This window comes from Homalodisca vitripennis, chromosome 1 (genome assembly GCF_021130785.1).
Source record: "Homalodisca vitripennis isolate AUS2020 chromosome 1, UT_GWSS_2.1, whole genome shotgun sequence".
Lineage (NCBI taxonomy): Eukaryota > Metazoa > Arthropoda > Insecta > Hemiptera > Cicadellidae > Homalodisca > Homalodisca vitripennis.
Genome location: NC_060207.1, coordinates 101789707 through 101797102, shown reverse-complemented (window position 1 = coordinate 101797102; position 7396 = coordinate 101789707).

Genomic DNA, 7396 nt, shown 5'->3' with positions numbered 1-7396 from the left:
TAAGATTCATTAAACATCGATTGTCCCAATGTTGGAACGAATGCAATTATACACGTTGTCCATCTGTCTAAATTGTTTAATGATATTGATAAATTAATACCTTTAAATATAAGTCAAAACACAGTAAGTTTATAAAATGAAGAAAAATAATAAACTTACACTGTTGCATGAATACTTTTACACTATTTAATATTAACAGAATATACTTAGAATAATGGTAGCTTGCATGTTAATGATATTTTAAATGTAAAAATATAATATGATTATATAATAATACTATTATTACACTACCAAAACAATAATACAATTCAGAATTTCTATGATACATTTAAAACTGGTTTTAAAATATTGTACTTGTACATTTATATATTTTCCAAAAACTTTTATGTTCTGTTCAAAAGAAGAATTTTATTTAATTTTTTGAATCCTAAACTATTTTGTCAGTCCCTTGTGACAGTCAGAGCATTTGTCATTCAAACAGTCAATAAAAAGAGTCGCTTTGCTAGAACGGAAGCAAAGTAGCTTAAAATGAAAGGTTATTTTACAATATAACGTGTATAAATCTATCGTAGTAGAATAATGTTCTTTCCTAAATTGAAGTGATTTCTTTGAAAATAATATATAAGCTACACAACGTAGCTAAGTCTGAACAGCTGAATTCAATTGCGATTCCTGCAACATCTTGACAATAAAACCGGAAGAATACATTCGAATGGATTCATTAAAAAATTACACAGCTTGGAAACTTCAATATTATGTCATAATCGCGCAACACTAATAAAATCTTGACGTCCTTCTTCCTCTTTCCCTGTATCCAAAAAAAGACTAACCAAATTCCCACAATTCTTTTCAAAAGATTTTTTTCCATTTGAAATATTTTATAGTTTCGGTTCTATTGTTGCGAGAGTAGTAACACATACACGTTCATTTTTTCTGGAAAATCATTTAATTACTTATTTGATTTTATATACGCTGTAAAGATTTGTGTTTTTCATTGTTTAAGGGGCGTCCGGGGGCCATATGCTGCGCATGTTAAATTAGTCATTTTAAGGTACACATATCTCTAAAACCTTACAACGTAACCTACTCTAATTTTTTTTATTTTGTTATTTATGTCTTTTAGAGTATTTATGGCACAGGAATTTTTAAAATAACTTTATTTAGGTATTTTAACCAATTTTTCTAAAATTTACTTTTTTTATTCGAAAATTTTGACTTTGCAACCATGTAGAATTAGTGTTAGGTTTTAAAACCAAATTTCCTGTGCTATAAATAAACCCCATGAAATTGTGAACAAAACAAAACAAAAACTATACTAATACCTCGAGTAGTTTGGAAGATATGGGTACCGAAGTGTAAAAAAACAAGTTTTTCGGGAATTCCATTTTTTTCTAGGCTATAACCTAAACAATAGTGACTCATGCACCCTGAGTGCATTCCTGCTGCATAGGCTGGGTTTTCTGGATCCTCCTGCTCATATATATCCTCCAGACGTCTTTTAGCTGCCTCCCGCTTCTGGCGACACTTCTTTTAATCTCTTCCACCGCCTTTTGCGCGCCTTCCTTATGCTCGTCTTGTCGAATCGCTTCATAACCTCAACACAGTTTTTGCCTGGCATTATGCCTACTTTCTTGAGTACTTCACATTTTAACAATGTTTCCTTTGTTGAAAGAGGCACTGACTTCATAAACACCAAACTCAAGGGTCTTTTACATAACTAAAGTCGATTTTTGAATACGCAACCACACCACATTGTTTAGCGACTCGCTCGGATTTTGGGTCTGTCCATGAAGACATTTCGCCAGCAGCGTGAGGTTAGCCAAGTCCTTGAAAATTTGTTTAACCTGTTCCATTACTACAGAGGCAATGTGGAAGTGTTCAATGTGGTCATAGGCTTCTTTCTTCTGGATAGCTGGTTGGTATTTGCACCACGTATCAGCAGTTTTCGGACACAAACTGTGCGCAGGTTCTTCATTTGTTGAAATGAGATGGAAATACTCCGCCCAAACAGCCCTCTTCATATTTTCCAGACTGTCAACATTTATTCTAATCGCTAGCCCGTAGTATAATTGAATTTCATTTATAGCCTCAAGAGTCAACCTACCTTTCCCCCTAATAGTTTTATCATCGGGAATTGTAAACAACACAATTCACAAAGCAAATAACACAGAAACTTTGGTTATAACAGATGACAACAAATGAGAAAGAACCATATGACAGTACAGAACAAACAGTGTTACCAACATAACAAGTATGTGTAGCTTATATTGTTACAACTGTAGTATGTATAAACACACGTCCCTCGCCCTGACGCCCCTGCCAGCGAAAAACACAGTGCAGACCATTACAAATAAATTAATTACAAAAGGTTGCACTCGTCCAAATTGTATGAATGATATGTCAAATTACTCGTAAGATTCCAAAGAATACAAAAATGTCAAAAAATAAAAATTGAAATTTTGACCCAAAATGGACCCCGGACGCCCCTTAAAGCGGGTTGTATTAATCATGTAAAGTCAGCGCGTTAGTTTAGTTTCAAGTGTGAAAATTCCTTGGTTTAATATATTCCGTTTATTTTTTTAAGGTCAAGGACTTGTTTGTTTATCTTTCTTCCATTATGGAACAGAACGCTCATGAACATGATCATAATTACATTTCCTCATTTAGGAAGAACTCTAACGTATTGGAATTAAGTCAGTACAAATCACCGGATGGTTACATTTCTAATAAAGAATTAGATAATTGGTAAACTAACTCAATGCAAACATTGCCTAAGTTATGGGCATACTAAATCATATTGTCAAAATACATATCTTTGTGTTAATTGTTCCCAGGATCATGATACAAAGGTTTGCAGTAAGTCTTAAACAGTACCCCCTTCTTGCGTTCTGTGCTCTGGTGAGCATCCGGCAAACTACAAAGGTAGTCCTGTATATAGAGAAATACAAAACAAACAATTCCCACCACTTAGAAAGAAGACTTTTGAAACCAACCCAACTAATGTTAAAGAAAATCCGTCCTCTCAAAATAGTTTGGTTACTGAAGGGGTAACTTTTGCTCAAGCTGTACAGAATAATCACAGAAATGACCGTTTTACTTCTACAGAAGTATAATCTAACGGACGCAGATGAATCTGAAACTTTGTCTAACATAATTCAAAAATCTTTTGAAAGATTTGAAAATATTTAATCTAAACAAGCAGAACAGATTAGTACGTTGCTTAATCTGCTGACTACTATTTTTTCTGGTCTAAAATGGGTATTCTTCTCGAAATCGCTTTATGGAAATGCCAACGGTTTGACTCAGAATAGCCAAAAAGTCCAGTTATTCATCAACCAATATAACTTTGACGTGTTACCTGTTTCAGAAACTCATTTCACAGACAGAAGTTATTTTAAAATTTCTACACATTATACTATACCAATCATCCTAACGATATATACGGCCCGTGAGGGTAGTGCCATTTTAGTAAAAGACACAATTAAACATTATGAAACACCCAGCTTTAAAGAGAATCACCTTCAAGCTTCCAGCATTGTTCTTGAAGATTGGTTATAGGCTCTTTTACATTTTCAGCAATTTATTGTCTCCCCAGACATATTATAACCAAAAACAATTTGAACAGTTTTTCACTACTTTGGGAAATAAATTGATAGCAGGAGGTGATTACAACGCGAAACACTCAGAATGACGTTCTCGTTTGGCCACTCCTAGAGGACGACAACTATTAAGGGTCCTAAATGATAATCATTACAATTATCTTTCTACGGGTGAACCTACATACTTTCTGATATGAGAAAAATTCCAGATTTTTTAGATGTTTTTATTACAAAAGGTATTAATCCAAACTACACAGATATCAAATCGTGCCTTGATCTATTTTCTGATCATTCGTCAATTATACTTAATTAAGCACAGAAGTATTTAAAAAAAAGTCAAGTCAAATCTTACATAACAAATTTACTAACTGGGTTCGATTTCGTGATTCATTAAATGAAAATAGCTTACTGCAAACCTTTGTATCATGATCCTGGGAACATTTAACACAACGAAATGTATTTTGACAATATGATGTCCATAACATGTTGTTATGTATGTCCATAACATTGGCAACGTTTTCATCGAACAACTTCCTTATTTTTATTAGGTGGTTCAAATAAAACTTTAGCGTTTAGTAAATACTGAATTTGAAATATTTCCTTATTACTATCACAAGGCTCCAAATAAAAAATATAAAAAAATAGGCATTGGTTACTTTGGGATTCTTTTTCTTACATTGATCAGATTTCTTACTCTGTGGCCGTTTTCTTCAATCGTTATTTTTAGGTCTTCAATAGAAATGGAGTAATGCATATTCGGTACTTTGGGATTATACCGACCACACCCAGACATGAATCGTTATTTGACATTTTGCTTCTACTGATTACTAGATTAGCGTAGAACAATATTTCGTCAATATAAAACAGGAATTGTCTTATCGCAAACCCCTCCTCATCCTCAGACAGAGATCAAGGTCGAGCGGTCTAACAGATAACGTGATTGCAGAGTCTCGCCGCCCGTTCAGCTGGTGCGTCGCTTTGTTGTACTTCCGTGTTTTACCCCTACACTTCTCCAAACACAAACATTCAACAAAAACAAACACCACCAAACAAAAACTAAACTCTTTATTGAAAAAAAAAACACACAAAACTTGTTTTTATTCTTGATCACACTCCACCACCCAAAATGCGAGTGCCTCCGGCCATCAGCGCGGAGCAGCACCTGATGTCAACGAAAGAAAAACATCCCTCGAGATAGTACCTATCAGTAAAATATCAAATTCTAGAGGGACTGATCAGAAATATAAAATGAATTGTAATGGAAAGGCAATTATGTACCGTGCAAAAAACTTAGATAATCATGTGATGGGATTCTCGAGAAAGATAAGATAACAGCGACAACAATACCGATCACAATACCTGGAAATGCTTGTTGATTGATGGAATGTTAGTTCTTTTACTCAACTACATCGTTTTATAACGTTCTAAGTTCATTGAAAAAGTTTAAGCGTGGGGGCATATAACGGAATCTGACCCCATTAACAATTGATAATCGTTGTAAGTTTGAAATGTTGTAATTAAAGAGTTGTTTCTTCGTTCTATCATGTTTGTTTCTATAAATTTATATTTTTGTGTTCTTCATACTGGTGTGGTCGGTACAATCCTAATGTACCGCATATTCTTCACCACAATCCTATATACTCGGTCTTGCTTTTACTGGTAAGTATTGAAACTTACGTTCAGGTCTGTTAGTCCTTTGACTATTTTCCGATAAGCGTCAGGAGAAGATGGAAAGAGTTTAATTCTGTCTTGATTAATACACTTATAGGAGTATTCATTTTACTTACCATTGACTCTATTGCTTTGATCCTCGGTGAAAAATTTTTCACTCTTGGCAAAAATATGGGAGGTGGCTTAGAATCTTATATTAGGTTGTTGGTGACGGTATCTTCATCCATAGAAGTTTCTTTGTTAGAGGATAGCAATTCATAGCTATTACTGTACCTAGTCGAATAGTGTCATCATTTCTTTGTCCAGTAGCTTTACTTAAGCAATGGCGCTTGAGTCCATGGTCTGGCGAAGAAAATATTTCTTTTAATGTTTCTTGACTTAAATGTTTGCCAATTTTCTAATTCGTTACCAGAAATGTAACCATCCGATGATTTGTACTGACTTAATTCCAATACGTTAGAGTTCTTGTTAAATGAGGAAATGTAATTAATTATGATCATGTTCATGAGCGTTCTGTTCCATGATGGAAGAAAGACAAACAAACAAGTTCTTAACCTAAAAAAATAATCGGAATATATCAAACCAAGGAATGTTCACAATTGAAACTAAACTAACGTACTGCTTTTAGATGATTAATTAATCCCGCTTTAACAAATCAAAACACAAATATATACAACATAAATAAAATCAAACAAGTAATTAAATGATTTTCTCAGAGAAAAATGAACGTGTATGTTTTGCTAGTCTCAAAACAATCAATCAGGCGTAGAAAATATAATTCTTTCAAATCAGAAGTACTCACCTACACACAGAGTAAAACATAAGAGCCATTAGAAATTTTGCTTATCAATATAACCTATTAACCATGGACACTAACATAATACATAACAAAGAAATGCTTACTTCCATTCCTAAACTGTACAGAATCATACCATACATTATATCATTAATTGCTATTGTCTTTGATTTACGGATTCCTCCAGACTTGCCTAAAATAGTTCAATTGTTTCTGAAATCGTTGGAGCAATGCAATAACTATCATGGAATGATGGAGAGAAATTCGCCACCGTATTTATTGCCCCCCCCCCCTACAACCGATTTTGCCAGCGCTCTCTGTGGATTTTTGAAATATCGTACTGCGATTTCTGGCCTCAGGTAGAGCGCACCCACATCTTCACGTTTTGGCACGTTTTAGTGAACCGTTCTGAGGGAACATTGAAGTCCGAAGAAGTGAACTTTTCCAGGTAAGTTCAGATTACACTATAGTTACAGTTCTTTGGGCAATCTTTAGTTTCATTTTATGTCGATTAAAACCTTTATAATGTGTTTCTATCAGTTATTACACCAATGATTGAACATATAACTATAGAAGTGGCCAACATTAATAGGAATTTTCCAGCAATCGTGACTGTGTGTTGCCTTTGCAAATTCATTATCAAAGACATAACAGAGACAACTGCGGCGAAAGTTTCGATCCGAAAAACATCCAAACGGAAGATAATTCCATAAGACTTCAAAATAAATTTGTAATGTTACGAGGTAAATGTGGTGAGAAAATGGAAGAAGAGTTTATTAAAACTGGAAACATTGCGGCTACGACGAAAGAAAAAACTCCTCCTTTTTTAGTCACAATGTTGTTGATGACAAATCAAAGAAACAGACCATTGAATCGATATTTTCAGATAACGACAACACCTATAAATGCGTGAATCAGACTAAAATTATTAAACTATTTCTCAATACTTCAGAAGCATGTAGGAAATATATCCAAATTGAATGAAGTCTAGGAAGACTACCATGTATATGAACTAAATCAAGAAAGGGATTACCTTGTGTTAATATACATTATTCAAATTACAAAGCCGAGATTAAGTTCAACCTCTAACGTATGGGACACACACGCAGTAATATATAACAAAAATTAAGCATTTAAAAATCATGCAGCCAATATCCATGTTTATTTAATCGGAAACCAAGTATAAGCGACAAAGATATGTACTATTCAATAATAACTTAACTACACATAAACTGAAATTGTACAGTGTGCAGGGATAACGATCATACGAAAACTGAAGCTGTTTATTTAAGCTATTAAAAGTTGTTTAATTATGAGTATGTAAAATTGG